The sequence below is a fragment of the Pygocentrus nattereri genome, chromosome 7 (genome assembly GCF_015220715.1).
Source record: "Pygocentrus nattereri isolate fPygNat1 chromosome 7, fPygNat1.pri, whole genome shotgun sequence".
Lineage (NCBI taxonomy): Eukaryota > Metazoa > Chordata > Actinopteri > Characiformes > Serrasalmidae > Pygocentrus > Pygocentrus nattereri.
The window spans coordinates 7134734-7155796 of record NC_051217.1 but is presented as its reverse complement, the minus strand read 5'-3'; the positions used below and the strand labels follow the sequence as shown (position 1 = coordinate 7155796).

Sequence of the window (21063 nt, the reverse complement as noted above, 5' to 3'; positions counted from 1 at the left end):
GAATGGACCACAACGTGACTCCCCCCACCCCCCAGATCTGAAGCAAAAGTGGAGCTTGAATTTTTGCTCAAAACTGAAAGTACTGTTGATCTGATGGTGACTGTTTTGGTGGTCTACCAGGTCATGTATGGTTGTTGGTTCCATTTTCTCTACATCTTTTCATAATTTTTGTAAACTCCAGTTTTGGAATCTCTTTTTCACTTATTTTCTGCTGTTCTCTATACTAGTGGGTAATCTTACAGCTTATGCTATATCTTTTATCATATATCCTCTCAGACATATCTGAATGTATAGTAATATAATGACCATTCTGACTGAAAACTAAATAAATAAAGGGTGATGTAGGGTCAGAAGAAGCACTCAAGTAGATAACTCCAGCTTAAATTCAAGCAATGTTTCGAATTTACCATAGTTGCTTTTATATAGCTGTTCATTTTTACTCTGAGAGAGTGCTCTGTGGCACTGTGCTGTTTAAAAATAGAAAATAGTCATTCTGTAAGGTTTTTGTGATGGTTCTGATTATTTTGGAGCTTTTTTTTTTTTGCCTTGAAAGGTCATTAGGCTGGAAAAGGACTATTGAATCTTGTGTCCTTTATATAGGTGTGCATGCAAAGTTGGGCAAAATAGTGAAAATATATCATCACTATAATTTCCTATGATACATTCTCAATATTTGCAATGTTTGGGTTTTCTAAGGTTTGATAAAAACATAAAAAAATCTAACTGTACATAGTTACTTTTATTCAGCATTTCACATAACACACTGTACTAAATCCAATTACACATCACTGACTATGCTCACTTTGTGATAAAACATGATTATTCATTGTTCTTTTAAGTGCTGACAACATCCATACTATGCTCAGAAAAGCACATTGTGACTGTGCAATTTAACACAGTAAGAATACATATGTTGTATTGCCAGCCCGTAATGTGAACTATGCAAACAAGATAGCAGTAGAAAGTATCATTCAAAAGTTATGTCCTTTTAAAATGTCATCAGTCCTGAGGATTTGGTCTGTTCAGTCTTTTCATTTGTTCTGTTAAGCCAAATCCTCCTGAATTTGTTGCCTTAAATGGTAATATTTATGATGTTGAGTGATGAATTTAGGTAGTTCTGTATCCTGAATAGTCAGTTTTAGGTCCATCCCAGATGAGGTGCTTTGAAAACCTAATTAATCATTTTCAACTTTAATGTATTTGTTTGTTCTTTCATGTATTCAGGCTAGTTAATTAACAGAGCTTAATGCTCCTCTATCATTTTCTAAAATGAGTGAAGGAAGTAAAAGAGACTTGTAAATGTCTATCTCTTGACTGGTAAAAGGATTTATTTGATATTTGGTGGAACTGACAGTAATCGTGCTTTAGGACTGATGTTTTGATGAGCGTCTTGCGTTGTTGATTGCTTGAGGTTTTAGTTGTGTAGCTGTCAAGAAGAAAACATCTTCTTACTTTTGTTGCTTCACAACCAAAATGGTTGCTGACAGCTGTGCTCCCTGAGGCTGGATGAGCTCCCTTTTCATTGATGTATACTTTATTTTCTATATCAAAGAGCAAACCTATCATTTTTGTATCTGTTCTCTGTTGGACAAATAAACAGTGACTCCCTTACTGAGTGTTGTTTGTATAACGGTGCCTTTTGCATGACTGGTTTGGGGATCTGTATGCAGGGCTGCCTTCCTCTCTTGATCTTTGTATGAGATGTCTAGTCTAGTTCTGCTTCAGGAATGTTTCATAATTGATATCATCACTAAAACTGCTGTTCAGGAAGCTCTATTTTAGGAGTGCCAGAATGTATGACTTTAATACATGGCAGACTCTGGCTTTAGCGCTGTGCATGTGATGTCAGGCTTACTTTCATATATGATCTTTCTCCCAAAGTTATAAAGCGGATCATTTCTTTAAGGGCACTATCCCTGCTGTGTTTACTTGCCTTGAATATAATTTCCACTGGAAGCGCCATTTTAAGCTTGCACTTTCGCCTACATTAAATTTTCATGTGGTTTCCATGTTCATGCAGCATTTCTTCACAGACAGCTAAATTTGGACTGCTAGAACTGCTGATGCTGGATGTCTCAAGGTATTGCCAGAGGTCAGCAGAGTAGCCTAAACTCATTGTCAACTAGTCATGAAATTTTAGCTAACTTTGTGATTAACAGTTCATCTCTCGCAATTAACATTTAAATCTTTTTTGTTGTTGTTGTTGTTTATTGTATGCAGCTGCTAAAATGACAAGCCTAACGTGATCAAATCAGCCTGTTATCTATCTTGCTTCATAGCTGTTGCTACATTTTAGCTCCCAGCTGATGACAGAAACAGCTCAAACCCCCCAAACAACATTGCTTACTGCTTCCATCTGAAGGTGTTATAACATCAGTTAGAAGTTAGAACATTTGTTTTGTTGTAAAATACAATATGTATCTGTGCAGCTCTATTGTGATGAAGTTGGGGACGCCTCATAATGATTTGGTGTGCCCACTATAAATGTTAAGTGATTATATGACATTTCACTGAGGAGTGAAAGATATGTGCTCAAACTTTATTAGTGTTTACATACTTCATCAAACGATTTTATTTCAAAAACAGCGAGGAGCGTTGAGTTTTCCATGATATGTGCCCTTTAACGACTGACCAGACAGGACAGCAGTGGAATCTGTGTTACCCCGCTCAGACACACAGCCAGCAAGTGAATAAATGCTCGGCGTTGTTAGTTTGGACTGAAATAGTTTGGACTGTTAGTCTGGACTGTCGCTGACACGCCAAAGCTAAATGACATTACATCACTTAAAAGACATTTATCGCTTTAACTTCACACACGCTTTGCTCTCGACTGCCTAGAAAAACACAGCCATGGCCTGAGCAGTTTAAAGTTGCTTATAAGCGAAGTTGTGGTTTTCAGCCTGTCTACGAGAAGTGACTAGACTGTGCTGGGAAAACAGGAAAAAAAATGACCTGGCAGTGGCTAAAGGAGGCAGTGGGTTGCTTGGTAAAGGGTTTAGCAGTTAATTCACAATAAATGACAAGCGACATAAACTGTTAAAAAAAAACAAAAAAAAACAATAATCTTTTATTGACTGAAGAGAAAACGAAGTCGTACATGTGATTAAACGCGCTTATTAAATGAGAAGAATGAGTGGAGTCGAGGTTTAGCCTTCAGTCACGATCAATTCTGACTTGCCTTGAGCCCCTCTCAGACCATATGATCCAGATCCCTAAGTAGCTACATTTGGGAGAACTTCTGAGGAACAAATAAGGGCTAATAATAAGTCTATTATTATAAGTCACTGCAAACCATGCTAATGTTAGCACATTTAGCTGAAAGTCATGGATATTTGTCAGGTTTCAATTAATTACAATAAATTTTCATCGTTATCGTGATCTTGCCTTCCAGGATAAACACACTGTTAAGAGCTCCACCAACAGAACAGAACAAATAACCTCATAAACCCAGCAGTAGAGATGCCATTACATTGCTGGCACAAACCGTGCACTTTTACACAGGAGGCGAGTAACTTAACCATTAGGCTGAACAGCCAATGATAAAACGCACATATACTCTGCTCAAATCCTGAAAATAGGATTGTTCTTAGACCATGTATTGTGTTTTGTGAATGACAGTAACAACAACTGTCTAAACACAAAAATGAATAAATAAACATTTATTTGTTCTTGTATGCCTATATAAAATAAAATAATAAAAAAAGATGTTTTTGTAGCCTTTAGAAAAAGCTGGTGAGGTAACGCTGTTTATGAGCTTTTTAGGGCACAAATATATGCTTGCAATTCTAACGTACGTAGCAGTTAGTATTTCTTTTTTTGCACAAAAGTGAATGGTGCTTTTGTAATTTTGTATTTTGTTGTTTGCTTAAAAATAATGTGCTTGCATGACACCCAGTCAGGGGCAAGCTATTTTTAACTATAATTTATTAATTCTCGATCGATCGTCGTCATGATATCCGGCGGATTTATTGAACCATTTTATCACTTCCTGCTGTGTAGTCCTTTGCATCTGAAGTAGTCCACTTTGTTGTCGAGGAAGCGGGATGGCAGGATTTCTTGGATAATCCTAAGCCTAACATGGACACCAGAGCTCTTCCATGTCCTTTTGTATTGCCTTAGAAGCCACCCGACTCAGTCAGCTGCATCCAACGCGGTCTGATCTTTGTTTACACAAGCTGTGGACCAGCTGGTGCTGAACCATGAATGTAGTATTTGCCGAATTTCAGCAGTGTCTGATGTTAAAGTGTATGAGACACATGTGTAAGTGAAATGGCTTGAGAAATATGACTAAGCTGAATTTGGTTTCTAATTTGAATTTCCTGTTCCAGTCTAAATGATGCAGCAGTTACACTAAGGCACCTGGACGGCTGTTGTAACTAGTATTTCTCTTAAGGTGGAACAATAACATCATCACATAATGAAAATGAACACAAAAAAGGAATTAGTAATTAAATGTAAATCACAAAAATGTAATTGTGAATTAGTAGACTTCTTTCTTCACATCATACTTGAGTAAAAGTAATATCATTTGATACCCAGAGAAGTTCCATCCATCCATCCATCCATCCATCCATCCATCCATTTAACATATACTAAGAGTGTATATAACTAGTTCTTACCCACCTCTGAATATTGCTGTTGGCATTTGGCAACTTTTAATGTTATGAGTGCTTCTGCCTTTAAACTGCAGCAACTGTTTTGCATGTTTTTCCCCCAAGGGATTCTTAACCATATCCATATGCATAAGCACAAAACCCGTTACCTTCCCCTTTTCTCAATACTATCCATTTTAAAACCTTTTGGTTTATGCTTGTCCAAGAAAATCATGACTCTTTCAGTATGAAGTTTATTAGCCAGGAAAGGGGATGGGGTGGAGGGGGTGACTTTGTTTTGCCAACATGTGGGGAAAACAGCTGGGTTTGTGTGAGATTGGCTGCGTTTATAAACTCTCTCACTCTCTCGCTCTTGCTCTCTATTTCATTCTTTCATTCTTTACTCTGGCTGACAAGTGGAGAGAGAGTGAGCGTAATCATTTATATCCTCAGCTCCTGTAGGTTTCCATGGCCTGCTGCTGGATGGGAGATATTCCAACAACCCTGCGAAATGGTCTGGCAAAGAGGTCCGTTAAACATGTGGCCATTAAGTCTTGCTGCTCATGTGGCTCTTATTAGATGTTCAGACAGTAGGGATTATAGCTATGTTTCAGCGCTGCCCCTGACTGACTTTCTCCTAATCAACTGTCAGGTTAATCAATGAACTTTCATATAGAACACTAGCAGAAAGAAACTTCTTTACCCCAGTAAGATCATTTAAAAACCTCTGCGTTAGGCTTTGTTGTTCTTGCGAATGATTTCTTCATATGCTCATAAATTCTTCTGTCCACGCTGCCAGGACCTAATCCATTCCCTTTTTTACAATCTTTATTCAGTTTGATTGTATTTGCGGTACAGATAATAAAGTAAAAAATGTTCCTCATAGATCATTGTTTCATGATTTAAATTGGATAGTCAATTAAGTTTGCCCTCATTAAATATTTTTTGGCTTCATTAATTGTTGAATGTGGAGGGTTGTTTGTGTTTTTGTTGTTTTATCGGTGTACATCCCTTGTGCCTGTTTGTCGACATGCATCATTGAGATAAAGAAAGGTCTTTTGAAATGACTAGCAGGGCAGAGATGCCTGGACTTGGAATGGAATGCTGAGGACAGTTTCATTCTGACTGGAGCCCTGATGAGTCAGAGCACATTGGTTTTGGAACTTGCATGAGGACTGTTTGGGTTGGGGCTTCCCAAGATAGAATATTCCAGTCTATGACGTTCCAATTGCTTTGATCTGTCCTGCAGTGATCATTTATTGCTAGCTAAATGTAAATTTTGAATCCCTCAATCCCACCCATCCACTCTAGAGAAGCATGAGGGCCCCTCTACAAATTGCTCTGCTATCATTCTGTAGCTGATTAACCTTCGAAAGTCAGGAGCTGTTACTTTCATTTTGCCTTACTATTCAAGTGTAATTATTTACATATTTTATACATGGTGAAGTTCATTTACGTATGATTTATATTCCATATTTATAGGTGAAAATCTGTGATTTTTACTTTTTGTTTTGATGTCAAGAAATATGAAACATGGTGTTATTCTAAAGGTTGATTGTTGTTGTTGTTGTGCTTTTTTTATGGGGGGGTAAGACTGCATGCACAACAATAACTTCACCAAATTTGAATGTGCTGAGCTTCCAACCCTTTTTTGTCCACTTGTTTTTGTGGGCGATGCATGCAACTTCTAAAGGATAATAAAGCACGCAGTTAGAGCTGGCACTGTTTGTGTTGCCTTTCTACAGTTAGAAATATGCCCAGGTACTTACATTCTACAGTATTTCATCTTGATATTGGCCTTCTCTTCAAAGAACCTGAATAGTTCACTCCTAGCTTGACTGTGAGTAGTTTCCCCAAGTCCTGGCAAGTACACTCTTTGAGAATGTGTTGTGTATGGTTTTATGCTGAACCTTTTTTTTTTCTTTCTTCTATATAGCACTAAAAAGGGTTCTTCTATTGTTACGATGTCAAGCTTATAACAATACAACACTTTTTGGTGCTATATAGAAACCTTTTCATAAACTCTCCACATAGAACTATACACAACATATATTCCATCAATCTGAAGATCTAATTTTTTAATGCAAAGGGTTCTTTTGAGTGTTCATGGCTCTATTCAGAACCATTTTCTGTACTAAAGAACCCTTGAAACACCATTTTTAAGTGTGTCAAAAAGGTCAGTATCTCTGGCAGGGAGCTCCACTGTCTCTGAGTAAGAGTAGTTCTTTAGCATCTCTCTGAAACTTTGTCCATCTGTTAGAGAGAGCCACCCTCTGCGCCTTCACTCTGGGGCTTCAGTCCTGTGAGTGATGGCTTCACATTCACGCTTATTTTATTCCTTTCTCCACCTCTGTGTGCTGAATAGCCTGTCTGCCTGATTGATGTGCCTTATCCTTGAAGAGGTCACTCTGAGAGGGAAGTCAACTGCAACATCTGAGCATCCGAAGTGGAGAGTTCTGCTTTTGCCTGTAGTTCTGCATTTGTCAACATACAAAAGTACTTTCTCTCAATGCTGGAGAGCCTGAAGAGTTCATTTAAGACATATTTTGGATGAGAGGTTCTACATCAAGGTCTTCTCAAAGAAAACTTTTGTTTGCGGGTAATTACCAGGGCGAGTGCACGCACTGCATTTTCCTGTTGTTACTCATAGGAAATGAGGTCAAGGAACAGGAAGACTTAGCCCAAGTATTTATAGAGTTTCCTGTTTTATATTAGTTTTTTGTGTATGATTTCGGATATGAGTTTCCACTTCCAGGCCTCCTACTGAAACCATACTCTTTGTTTATGACCAATTACAATAGGAATTATGTGGAACATTTTCTGTTGGTTTACTCAAGGGAAGTGATGTGAAGGCCCAGGATGGCTCAGCTTTCTGCAAGTCTTATAGCTTTATTTTTCTCAATATTTGATCTGTAGGTCACCCAGGTCAACGTACCTGACTCGTGGAAGTTTTCATCATAGATCTTGGAGCCATTGTGTACAGCAAAAAGATGTTGAAGAGCCAGAATTTGTAAATGTCCTCAGTCATTAGTCATATTGTTTGTTTTTTGTTCTTCTAAATTGCTGTGGCAATTACATTTTGACCATGTTTGAGTAATGTTAAAAGATCAGGACGAGCCATATTAACAAATACGAGTGACGGTCGCTAGAGGCCTAGATCTATTATCTATTTTATCTGAAGTATGTGTCCAAAAGCCTGACGCAGGTTTAAAGTGTCTTTCTGCTCTGCATGTCCAGCTCGCTGTTAATTATTCTCAGCAACAAACGCAATACAGGGGCTGCTATCTAGCAGTTAGGAGGAGTAGGAAAAGCATTTGGATTGTACTGGATGATTAAAATGGTCATTTTTGCCTCAAATTAGAGTGCTCAGACAGACAGGAAGGAAATATTGACAGCCTGACCTCTGAGTGCTGCTAGGATCACCATGACTTTGACAGGAAAGGACCATTTGACTTATGTGATAAAAAGGCAAACTATAAATCGCTTTTTTTGTGGGGTTTTTTTTTTTTTTTTGGGTGATGTGCAGGTAGATTATCTTGCCCTCTTTAGATTTACTGCTACTGCTGGTGCTCACAGAGTCAAAAAACAATAAACAAAACTTGACAACACACTGATAAGCAAACTTTCATTAAAAGTTCCAGTTATCCACATTGCTTTTCACTTGCTCAATATCTTAGTTATCAAATTTGTGGAATATCCATTGCAGCCTTACCAAAAGGAGCAAAAAAGGTCTTTGCATTGTCTCATTATTTAAGAAAATGGTTTTAGTGTCCTGTTAGCCTACCAACAGACCAAATATTAATTGTACATATTTGTCATTTAATAATAAAACATCACTGCTTGGATATCCATATCCTAATATTATTTTTGCCCAAACTACCACGTGTAGCAATACTGACAAACAAAATCTTACAATAAACCCATGAATCCAGTGGGTTTAGCATGGCTGATTTTACCATTTCAAAATAATTCCAGTAGACTTTTCCACACAACTCTTTTGCTTAACAGTGGTGCCTACAGCAGAGTCATAGTTAAATATAAAATGATCTGTTGATAAATGGATTGTGAATTTGATTGTGTTCTGTAAGGTTGATTGACCCTAAGTGTTTCCACATTGTCCATCCTTACATCATTGGTGGAGACCTTGTGATGGGAATGATTCTTTCACTCCCATTACCCCAAGCACTCACGTAGGCATACATGCATTTCATCCTGTCTCGGTTGCCTTTATCAGAGTGTGGGCTAAGTGTGTAGGTTGGCCTGCCTGGGAGTGCACTGATGCACTGGCTGTGTTTGGATGAGACTGTTAATGAGGCAGAACTGAAAGAGCCCCACGCCCATTGTCCAGCTTTCAGCAGCAAGCCAACAAACAGAGGGTGTCAAGGGGAGGCCATGCAACTGTGTCTCTGTGTTTACTGAAAGCAAGCCAAATAAACAGAGAGAGGATGGCTGGTCCACAGAGGGGAAGGAGGAAATGTTCACGCTGTCTGGAGATACTGGCATGTGAGATGCTGAGCACACAGTAGAATAACCTTGAGGAAGGTAAAGTGGCAGGTGATGGACATTTTCAACTGTGCTCGCTCTTTTTGCATTGTCCTCCTTAAGTGCCTGCACTCAAAGAGCGATGTTTATTCAAGCACGTCATAGTGCTCAGTTCAGTTTATTACTCATATTTTTCAGTGTACTAGTGCTATCCAAATTGTGCTGGGCAATAAGAGTGTAACAAAAAAAATAATGTTCAAAATTGTCACAATTTAAAACTGTATCGCCCTGCGTTTTCTGATTATTTCCGAATTGTCTTTTGTGGAAACCACAGTCGTTGAACAAAAACTGTGTATCACAGAGTAAAGTGGCCAAAAATGGGTCTGCTATACTTGCACTCATGCTCAAATTAGTGGGCATTTTTCTGAAGTTGATTGCAAAATCTAAGGTTGCCAATATGAGAGGGCTTAAATTAGGTTACCATCAGAGGTGGATAGTAATTATATTTACATTTATATGTTACATATGCAGCACTGTGCAGAAATCAGAGACCACTTTTTCTTCATTTAATATCCTGTTATTCATTTTGCAGCATCAGGAAAAAAGGAGAGTTTCAATCCTTCAATGTTTCAAAGAAATCTACAGGAATATTTTCATATTCTACACTTCCAAAATTCAGTCTTAGAAGTTGGTTGTACTTTTCTGCTTCTCACAATTAAAGTAATTCCAAACATATTGAGTGATGTTGAGGTCTGGAGGTTTGGACAGTCCATTGTTCTGAGAACACCAACACCTTTTTTGTTTGATTTTTAGTTTTCTTCCACTCAGATTTCCTTTTCTTAGCAAATTTCCTTTTCTTGCTTTCAGTTATTCACAGAAATCTGTAAATGAAACTATACATCACATATCAGGTGTCTTATTTCAGTGTTCTAGTGTAAATATTCTTCTTTTTCTTGTCTGTTTCCTTTTCTCAGTAACAACATTTTTCAGACTCAATGTTGTGTTGTCTGCTCGTAGTGGAAGGATGGACAGAAACGCCTGTGGATTTTTTCCAGATCTGAAGCAAGAATGGAGCTTGATTTTTCTGCTGTCTCTCCAAGCTGAAAGCTTTAAGTACTGTTTATCTGATGGTGACCGTTTTGGTGGTCTAACAGGTCTTGCATGGTAGTTAGGAGTCCCATATTCTCTACATCTGTTAAGATAGTTTTGAACACCAGTTTTGGAACTCTTGGTTTTTCACTTATTTTCCTTTATCCACTTGCGTAAGGAATGGAAGAGTTAAGCTTATTGTATATCCTCTTGAATATCTCCTGAAAAGCTAGAGCAAAAGAGAGGAATAGAGCCTAACAAACTGGTTGCTTTGCTAATGGATGCTGTATGTCTTAAGACGTTACACAGCAGTTGTATAACTTACTCAGTGCTAGATTGAAGTTTTTTGCTCAGATAATTGTCATTATTTGACTGAAGTATCAAGACTTTTACTTGAGTCTGGACTTACATTACTCACATTTGATTAGCACTTTTTTTCTAGGTTTAATGTGAGAAATGCAGACAGTTTGACTTCACTTTATGATTTCATCCTCTTCTTTAAGGCCGACACAGGAGATGCCTCTGTCTCGCCAAAGAGCCTGACATTAGGAGTTGTAATTGCATTTAAACCTGAGTGTCTGCTCTCCTCCTTATGCACAGCCCTCTCTCTGCAGCCCAGGAATAAGAGTGAGCTGGTGTGTGAAGCCGCCTTTCCCAGAAAAAATAGCATGGATCAATGGAGATTAGGTTAAGGAAGAATAATGCCAATAGGCTGCCAATTGCTTAATTTAATGTATGCCAAGCAAAGTTCTGCTTGAAGCCACAGAAGAAATGTCATTAATGGCTTCTTGGCTGTCTGTTAGACTCAAGAGTGAAACAAGCTAAAATAATCCTGTTTAGAATGCCACGTCTCTCTCCTCTGCTATTCTCTGCACTTTATATTCCTTTGCTGTATGAGTGTGAGTATGCTGGCCCGGGAGAGGGAGAGAAGCCAGGCCTTGCCTTGTGGTTGAACCATAATTTAAGCAATGCAGTGAGTGCTGTGGTTCAGGGCATGCCTAGTGATGGGCATGGGAATACTTAACAGCCTTTAGGAGAAAAAAAAAAAAGAGAACATCTATAGCATTGAGCCAAGCAGCAGCTGCTGCCTCCACAGTTCCCATCCATTCTCACAGCATGAGTTCATGGAGTACCACCTCAACCTGCACTGCTGTGTTTTGTCTCAAGATATCAAGCTCTGTAAGAACATGACCTAGATCCATCAGTTCAGTTGAATGGAGGGCAGGATATAGTTAATTCTGACCTGTATGTGCAAATTTATGATGTCTCAGTGACATTACTAACTTTGTTCTACCTGTATTAGTACTGTCAAATACCACCCATAGGGCTGGGAGCTGTATTGTGTATATACACAATGATTTTCTTGGACATGTAGAATTAGGCAACACTGTGATGGTTTTAATGCTTATTTTATGCAGACAGTTGAGCTTCCCAAAAGCTATGAATTTTCATCAGTCTTGTGACACCTACTTATCTTGCAAGTATCAGCGTTTTAAGCCTTGTTAGCAAAATTGAAACCTCAAGTGATAATACAACACAAGGTAGCTGATTAGCGCAGTGGATAACACAGTCGGCCTGCTCACGGTCGACTAAGCTCGATTTCCCTGTCCAAGCAGGAGCTCCACTACTTTTACATAGACTACTGACGTATTTACCTCCCACCACAATGCTGTGTTTACATGCATTACTGGAGAAAAGGGGAGAGCTTGGCCTTGGAGAGCTTTAGCAGTGCCACTTGTTTGTTTAAGATCTAAAGAGGCAGGAAGATTTGGAGTACACTCTTAAATTTTTGGTTGTATAATACAAATCTAAAAGTTACAGTTAGAAGGGGTGGGAGTCTTTAGGAACCTCATGATTTGATTAAGATTCAGAGGACCGCTGTATTTTCCTAATGTCTGAAGACTTGGTAGTTGTAAATACATTATGGGTCATTACAAATACTTTGTTTTAAATATCTAAAATATCTTTTATTAATAAATCAAATGGAAGTGATGTGGCAAGTGAGCTAGAAGGCTCTCATTCACTGAGACGCTGCTGCCACTCATCTGCGATAAAATGCGCAGTTACGGTGAAATAAGGTCCAGTGGGTGTGGATGTCCACGCAGCACCTGTTACAGCCATCCTGCCCATTTTCTGTAGTGATTTTATAACTTCAGTTTTGGTCTCGTTGTAGACTAAAGCTGTGTCAGTAAAATATTTTCGAGACTGGCCACTGAATATCGCCTCCGAAGTGTGCAGTAGGGGTGCACGATATGGACTAGAATTGCGATGTGTGATAACATTGTTGAATATCCCGATATCGATGTGAAACACGATAAATTAAGATTAAAATACAGAAAGGTAGTGTCTCTCTGAACAGCAGCACGTTAATTTGTTTTGTTTTTTACTGTGTAATGAATCCAGAATAATTCCAAATATTTTGCAGGTTTATTCAACAATAGATGAAATCTAAAATTAGATAACACGTGTACAAGTAATAATAGTGCAAACATTTTGTGCGGTGCAAGGCTGTGTTCTCTCAACATTTAGTAATAATAAATAATAATAAAACAAATGAATAAATACATAAGTAAATAATAGAAAAATAAGGTTAAAAAATAAATGAAATAAAATACAAACAAAAGCTCTCTTTTCTGGTAATAGCACAAACTTATTATAGCTAGAGCTCAGCATCACAGAAGCAACATAGCCAACATAAAAGCACGAAAACTTGCAGTTTTTTGTAAAAGTTAGGTATCCAGCAGTCTAGCAGTCTTCTGGATACCTAACTTTTAGAAAAAAAAAATGCAAGTTTTTGTGCTTTTATGTTGGCTATGTTGCTTCTGTGATGCTGAGCTCTAGCTATAATAAGTTTGTGCTATTACCAGAAAAGAGAGCTTTTGTTTGTATTTTATTTCATTTATTTTTTTAACCTTATTTTTCTATTATTTACTTATTTACTTTTTCTAAAAGTTAGGTATACTCTGTAAAATGCTGTTTGTCCGTACAACCTAAAAAAAGACATTACAAGTATTTATTTAAAGTTGATTAAACACAGTTCAATCTTGTTACCACATTAAGTAATTTTTTAGGTTGAACGGACAAACCATTGTTTACAGTGTAGAACTCTAGTTAGAAAATATTTAACAATTAAAGACAAAAACATGCCAACAGACTGCAAATAAGCTCAGCGATCCATTTTCATTTTTCCTACTAATTCTCCTGACTTCTACCTAGTCTTTTTATTTTACATTTAGACTTTTCAGTTCAAAATCCTGCTTAATGAAGTGAACTGTCGTATGGCTCCGTTGTTCTGCTGGACCACAGATCCGTTGTACACGCAAAGAATCCAATTTGCTTCAGTTCGGACTGTCCACTTCTAACGCATTGAGCACACATCTCTGGTACGGCAACTCGGGAGAAATGCCTCTTGTACCGTGTATCCACCTTGTTTAGTCAGTGCTCAAAGCCTTCTTTGCTAACCGTTTTAAATGGCACCATATCTTTAGCCAAGTAGTGTGTGACGGCATCGGTTATTTCTTTGTGACGCAGTGAGCCCACGTCATATGGAGTTACGCTTTCGAACATTCGAGCGATGGATTTGTTTTACACCTGGAGCTGCATCGTGACAAGAGGTACATCTAGCCGTGCTTTCAGACTTTTTTGCTGAACACTCCTCATACAGCTGTTTGTGGTTGTGTTTTAAGTGGTGGTAAAGGTTTGTCGTGTTCCACGTGACTGTAGCCACAACGGCTCTTTGCACAAAACCTTGGATTGAGCATGGTCATCTCGACTAAAACCAAAGTATTCCCAGACTACAGACATGCCTCCCCTTTTTGGAACCAATTCATCCTCACGCACTTGGCCTGGCTGTGACTAAGAAATCGCGTGTCTGATGAGCGCGTTCACCTCGCTCTGCCTCTTGCCTACTTACGTCACGTGATCATAGTCTGCAGCGCGAAGAGCTCCCTCTATTGCTGGACGCGGATAATGCACGCAGGTGATGCAATTTGAGTTTGCTGTTATTCAAGGCGTTATCGTGGCTCTTTCGATGTGTTTATCGTGAAACCTCATATCGCGATGACGATAAAAATACGATTAATCGTGCAGCCCTAGTGTGCAGCATAGCGCAAAAGCCCTGGTTCTCAACGACTGACTATGTGAAGGTCACATATCAACGAAGTATCGCCTCGCCAGTAGCTACAAAAACACAGAGATTAAGACGAAATGTTGCACCTTAAATGTTGCAGCAGTTACATCAGGCGCCTCAAGCAGAATTTATGGTGGAACGGGAAAATTCGAACAAGAAGCTGGAGAATGAGCAGTGACTTCAGCCTCGTAAAAAAGCCGAACGATGAGAGACATTTTATTAGAAACTCTTCTAGTTTTGAGGAAAGGTTTTCTGGCGGAGACGGGAGGAAAGCGGCTATAGCGGTTAAAGCGAAACAAAGTAAATCTGCGCTCGCATTTATATTTTCTAGCTTATACTAGCTAGAACACCAGCACACACTGAGCCATACTGGGCATTAAAAATGTTGTGGCTCCCAAGGTTGTTGGGACAAAATGTCTCTTCTGAGCATTTGGATTGTGACTCCTGACCTAACCTGGCTTTAATGCAGAGCCGGTCGGATTTCTCACCCAGTTGTGTTTTTGTTATGTGCCGCCACAGACAGTCGGGCCGCGTTTTACATTCCGTCAACATTACATTATAAATTAAATATTCAGAAAATCGATTTTTGACATTTATGAATCTTGTGTTTATTATCTAAGTGTTTATTCTTTTACGTAAATGGTTGCAACTGTAATAACTGCAATTTCTCTCTGGGATCAATAAAGTATTCTGATTCTGATATTGTGCCAGATTGGAGGAATATGTGAACCATAATGCGGCTTTAAATCAAATGTGAGCTCCAAGCTGGTATCTGCTTCTCTGTAGTTCCACATGCATAGCATTTCACATGTTGTGGTCTCATCAATCTTGTTGACACTAGAAGATGTGTGTGGAGTTCTAGTTGTTCTTTATTCCAGGGTCATCTTTGATTATTTCAGGGAGTTTGCTGACGGATTTGTTGTCTCTTTGCATGTGTTTTTTATTTTTGTGTTTTCGGGCAGTTCAGGAATAATTTTACAGGAACTCAGTCATACTGACAAGATTATGTCTAGTTTCATAAAGTACAATGTGTTATGTGTAGCCATATTATTCCCTTAATATGTTTGAATTTCTTTAAACAGAATCTTACAACAGACTGTTCTTCTGTCTTCAAGGCTGTATTTGTAATTTTTTATTTATTTTTGGCAGAGCCGGCTGTAATACCTACCAGAGACTGCCTCCATACCACAGCTGGTAAGTGACCCACACACAACACTATTAAGATCAAAATAGTCAGAAAATACATCTGAAATAATATTCTTTAAGTTTCTGTTAATGGTTAAATGTTCATTGGCTTGTTTTCTTTCTTTGAGTAGGCCTGTGTGGTGGAGTGAGTGGGTTAATATGCCCAACTGTATAATTACATTCAGTGGTCAGGGGGCACACAGAGTGCACTAATATGTTAAGCTGATGAATATACTGTGATTTAAAGTAGTTAGGCACATAATTGTGTGTCTCTTGACATAGGCTGCTTTCACAGTGAACTTGCTAAGACTGTATTGGAGGTCATTCTTTATAATGGTTATTTTCAATTCTCCCATGCATGAACTGGAATAATGGCTCATGGCCAGCAGGTTAATCCCTGAGGCTGAATTAGCTAGCGAGAGAAAGGGAGCGGTTGGCTAGTTGCCTTTGGTTGGGCAGTCTCTGTGGCTTTGTTATAGGCAAAAGGAAACAGTTCCTCTGCTTTCTGCATTTAGCTTTCTCCTCTGGGAGCATGTCACCTGCAGGGCAAAAGCCCCCTCAGAACATATTAAGGATGTCTCAAAGGGCTAGTAATTAATATATGTGTATAAGGTCAACAGAAACATGTAGTGAAATCATTCTGAGTGCCATTTTGTCAGAGACTGGTTACACAAGATCTTTAGATCAAGCCCAAATACTTTATTCTGAAAAAGCCAGTTTGTCATTGTCTATATGTGCTGTTAGACTACCTCACACCACTCTGGGCCTGCTGTCTTGTAAATACAGTGAATCTGTCTCATATGCCATGTAAATATGTAAATAGATATACTTTTATACTTTTATTTTATTTCTCTTGTACTTTAACTTCTGTCTAGATTTATTTCTATTTGTATTTTTCTGCATAGTTTATGTAAGTTTATGTGTAATTATATGTCTTGCTACTGAAACACTGCAATTTCCCTCTATCTATCTATCTATCTATCTATCTATCTATCTATCTATCTATCTATCTATCTATCTATATCCATCCATCCATCCATCCATCCATCCATCCATCCATCCATCCATCCATAACAGTTGCTTTCTGTCTGAATTGCTGTGTAAGGTTAGCGTGATATCCCTAAATATTTCTAAAGCTTAGATGGCTTGATACTAGTTTTGCTTTTCCAGTACTGATGCTAAAACCTTCCGAATCGACCGACACCAATAAGTGCTTCAGTATTTTTTTGTTTAAAAACTGAAAGGCAGCTACTTTTAAGTTGAAGCACTTTGTTTAAGATTAGCATCTAATAGGTTATAACCCTCTAACTCAGAGGTGCTCAATCCTGCTCCTGGAGTTCTAATACCAAGCTGTGTTTTACCCCAGTCCTAATCTAACACATCTGTTCCAGTTAAGGAAGGTCTTCAGGGGCATCTAAACATTAGTCACGTATGTTGGATCTGAACTCTGCAGGGTCGTAGATCTCCAGGACCAGGATTGAGCACAACTGCTCAAACTACTACCCCATAGAGAGAAATACAGACATATTGCTATGCAATGTGAATAAGTGCTGCTTTATTTTTTTCCCTTCTGATATCTGATCCAGCATGTTCTGCTAATATTGGCCAGAAAGCAATACCTGGTATCAGATCAGTGCTGCACCTTCACCAAAGCAATATTCATGTGTTCTAAGGTTCTTTATTGGTAAATATATTACAACCTTCATATGAAACTTGGATATTTTTTGCAAGCTTTGCATGTTTGCACTTAATCTAGAATCTAGTATTCAAGTGAATTGCCAATAGCTGAGTCCCATAGGGGCGATTGCAGAAATTGGCTTTATTGAAGAGGATTTTTGATATTTATGTCCCAAACTGAAGGCTTTAATAGTCATGATTCATTACTGATATACACACAAAGCTGCATATTGCATGAAAGAAAAAAGTGGCCAAAGTGAAGCTTTTTGTCAGCAAGTTATTCCAGCCAACTCAGAAGCATGAAGGACTTTGTTCAGCTGAAAAACACTTTTTATTATGCGGCCTGAGCAACTGTCAGAACAGGCTGATTGGCTTTGACCGTGGGCAGGTACAGTGCAGACCTGTATTGTTGTCAGCCTCTGGCTGAATAGCAAATCAGCATCTAGCACTGCTCTTCATTAGTGAATAGGCCCTGTGAGATGACCTGAGCTCTGAGAATTTTAGCTCTAGAGCACAAAGGAAAATAAATGAAAGCCTGCTCACAATAATGTCCCCATAAAAAACAGAAGGGTCAGATTCTGTCTGAGCTTCTTATTGTATGTTTTGCCTTTTACTTTCTAAATAGTGCTATTCTGAGGGAAAAGTCCACAGGCATCTGTCTTCTGCATTGTTGGTAAAAAACATTAAGAGGGAGCAGTGTGGTGGTTGGCTTGAAGCATGTCATGTGCATGGCCTAGCTATTAGGATGCCAAGGTCTGGACCTCAGTAATTTTATAAAGTTTGTCACAGGACTGCAGAAATTAAATGGTGATGGGATATTGAAGCTGCATTTTTGTGATGGTTAAATTCGATTTGTAGTGTTATGGTTTTGTTTTGCTGTATTATGGCCAATTAAAATCATTATGCTCTCTGCCAAGCTCCATTTACTTTCTCATCCTTCTAAAACTTGTGTTGCAACCTTTGCTATTTGCCATTGCATCAAGCCTTCAGTTTATTATTGGCAACCATCATGTTCATAACTAGCAACTAGAGGACACTGAGGTCCTCTGAAGTTTTGGAAGGGTTTATGCGATTCACTGAGGAAACCGTGATGAGAACACCCAATCAAGTAGTGACTCTTTCTCAGCTGACCTCTGAACAGCTGTGCTTTGGTCACAGATGTAACCACCCACTGTTTTGATATCTGTGAAAGATGCTTTGCTAACGTGACCCTAAACAACTTTGACTTCTTGAGATGTTCAGGTATGCTACACACATACCATAGGCTAACACGCTCTGATAAAACACTCAGGGCGATTGTAACTTTGCTAGCTAAAGCTATAGCTTTAGTCTAGGCTATAACCTCTGTAGCTGGCTATATTAGTGATTTAGATGAGAAAGTTGTATTGTTACCTACTCGTAACAATCATAAAGCACGAGAAAGTTAACTGTTAACTAGCATATTGATGGCAGTATTATCTAACACAGGGATGTCCAGTCTTATCCACAAAGGGCCGATGAGGCTGCAGGTTTTCATTCCAACAAAGCAGATCACCTGATCAGCAGTTTGAAGACTAAAACAAACTGATTAAAGTGGAATCAGGTGAGCTCCAGCTTGTTTTGCGTGAAAACCTGCAGCCACACCAGTCCTTTGTGGATAAGTTTAGACCTGATCTAACATAATGAAACAAACAGGTGCAGTAGACTATATTTTGTCTCGCTAACTGTATGAGTAATCTATCCTTTCTGACAGCTGTTAGTTTGGTAGAGACAGACTTTTAGAATATACGTTTAATGGTTTATCTATGAATGGGTTAAGGAGGAGCTATGATTTGGGGTAAAAAAAAAGAAATACTAAAGGAGAAATTCATAATTGGTCACAATTTTGACAATAATGTCAAATTCATTATGTGATGTAGGTCACTCTCTGGCAAAATGGACCTCACTAAAATGTTGGTCCTCGTTATGGCCCTGGTACATCTGAGCCATTGGTAGTGTTGAATAACTGGGCGTGGACGTTTCATGACCTTGACAAAGAGGCTGTGGGAATACAGCGGCATCTTTGAGCTGTTTAGATCCTTACCATTGCTCACATGGGTGTTTCTCCCTGCAGTGACACATAATTACAGATATAGATGTGAAGAGGTTTGGTTTCATGTGGATATAATGGTAAATAAAAGAATAAGATGAATAAACAAATAAGCCATAGGGCATCTTTGAGGGGGGCTGTGGGTTGTTCCCTAAATTACTGCCAGAGATCATAAGCTTTCACTGGACTTGGTTCTGCTACTGCAGGCATGATGTACAGAAACACCCATGTGGCCATCCAAGTCCAACAAAGTGGGCTTTAAATGCCTAATATTGGCGTTCTTGTCAAGATACAACACAACGTTTCATTATCTAGTGAAATGCATAGCAGGCAAAAAGGTAAAAGTAACTACTGTGTAAATCTCTTCAATTAAAACTGTCATTGTGTTTTCAACACAGCTACTTTGGACTAGTAGTTAGTATTAATGATAATTAGTAATAGTGTTTGATAATAATAGTATTTACATGCTTTTAGCAATACGTGTGGCCAGCACTGGCTCATGTAGCCATACGCTCTTTGATGCCAACCTGCATCGCTATTAGAAATGTTGGCTTTAACCCTGGCAGTGCAGTGACCTATTGTTCCTGAAGTCATTGGAGGAATAGCATACATTTGTTCTTTGAAGGGTTGTCAGGTGATAGTACTACGTATGCCAGGCCTGGCAGTTGTTGTGGTGGGGTTTCATATCCGTCATTGGTCTTTGCAGATTATTGGGGTGTTGTTAAGCTTCCAAAGCTGTGAGCCTTAGGCAGACAGAATAGCCTGCATGTGAACTTGGTATGTTTTTAGACAGGTGGGGTGCAAACAAGGAAATAACTACTTTACTAACTCCAAGTTCTTTGGAAAGCGGGACTGACTACAAGAAGTCACGTTTTTCTTTCTCAGTTGCCAGAATGTTTTCTTTTCAAACGCCAAAACCTTGGGTGACTTCGAAACCTTGTAGCTGTTTTGTTTGCAGTGTGTAATGGAACAGAACTGAGCGTTCCCTGCTGTGTGGGTTTTTGAAGTATGTTCAGGAAGCGTTGATATTTCAGCCTTGATCAGCTTTGCTTTTCATTTTCATCTTTCCTCAAGGAAAATGGTTTTTGTAGACAAATTGCTCACATTTTTCAATGGCATTTGTCAGTTATGTGTTTTATTTTGGATGAAAGATTTATGTTTTTTGGGGGATTTTTAATAAAGACTGGGGGAGCTGAAGTGCTGTGAGTATTGCAAACTCACGTATATATATATATATATATATATATATATATATATACTTAAAATATAAACTTAAAAATAAAAACTTGCTTAATAACTTGCCAGTACAAACTTGCTGTAATGCGCTTTCTTCATAAAGGCATATGTGAAGAGACTAGTGTAACTGATTTAGCGTCATTCTTTGAACTGTGCTTGGTCCCCTCTCTCATCTGTCAAATGCCCCATTCTCTTCAGGTCATGGCTGATTACGTCACAAATTAGCTCTGCTCTCTGATGAGTTCTTTTTTTTTTAATGGCTTCACAGTTAATCAAATGCATAACACAGTTTAATTTAAATGTATGACAAAAATCCATATTGCATATCTTCAGGGAAAGAAAGGAAGGAAAAATGTTATGCATTAAAGAATTATGATTAAAATGCAGCTTTTCTTTGCAGCTCAGCAAAATAAATTACTTTAAGGGTAGGAATCAGAGTGTTATTTTTCTTGCGTCTCATGCAGTCCTAATTCTTTTATTTGATAAATGCTGGTGTTCCTTGATTTTTGGATCAAACCACCACCCGTCAGCTGGGTCAGTTCAAGACATAATGTCATTCAACTTCAAAGCGCATGCACAGTGGCTTACATTAAACTTATGTGTAA

General features: G+C 38.5%; 1 protein-coding gene across 2 annotated transcripts in view; it reads left to right on the top strand.

Moving 5' to 3' along the window:
* The window catches only part of tspan9a (tetraspanin 9a), a 238864-nt gene that overhangs the window by 16882 nt on the left and 200919 nt on the right, over positions 1-21063 (top strand). For both annotated transcript variants that reach the window (XM_017687258.2, XM_017687202.2), the window contains exon 2: positions 15442-15486. The gene's annotated coding sequence lies outside the window, so the exon portion shown is untranslated. The remainder of the gene's footprint in view (positions 1-15441; positions 15487-21063) is intronic.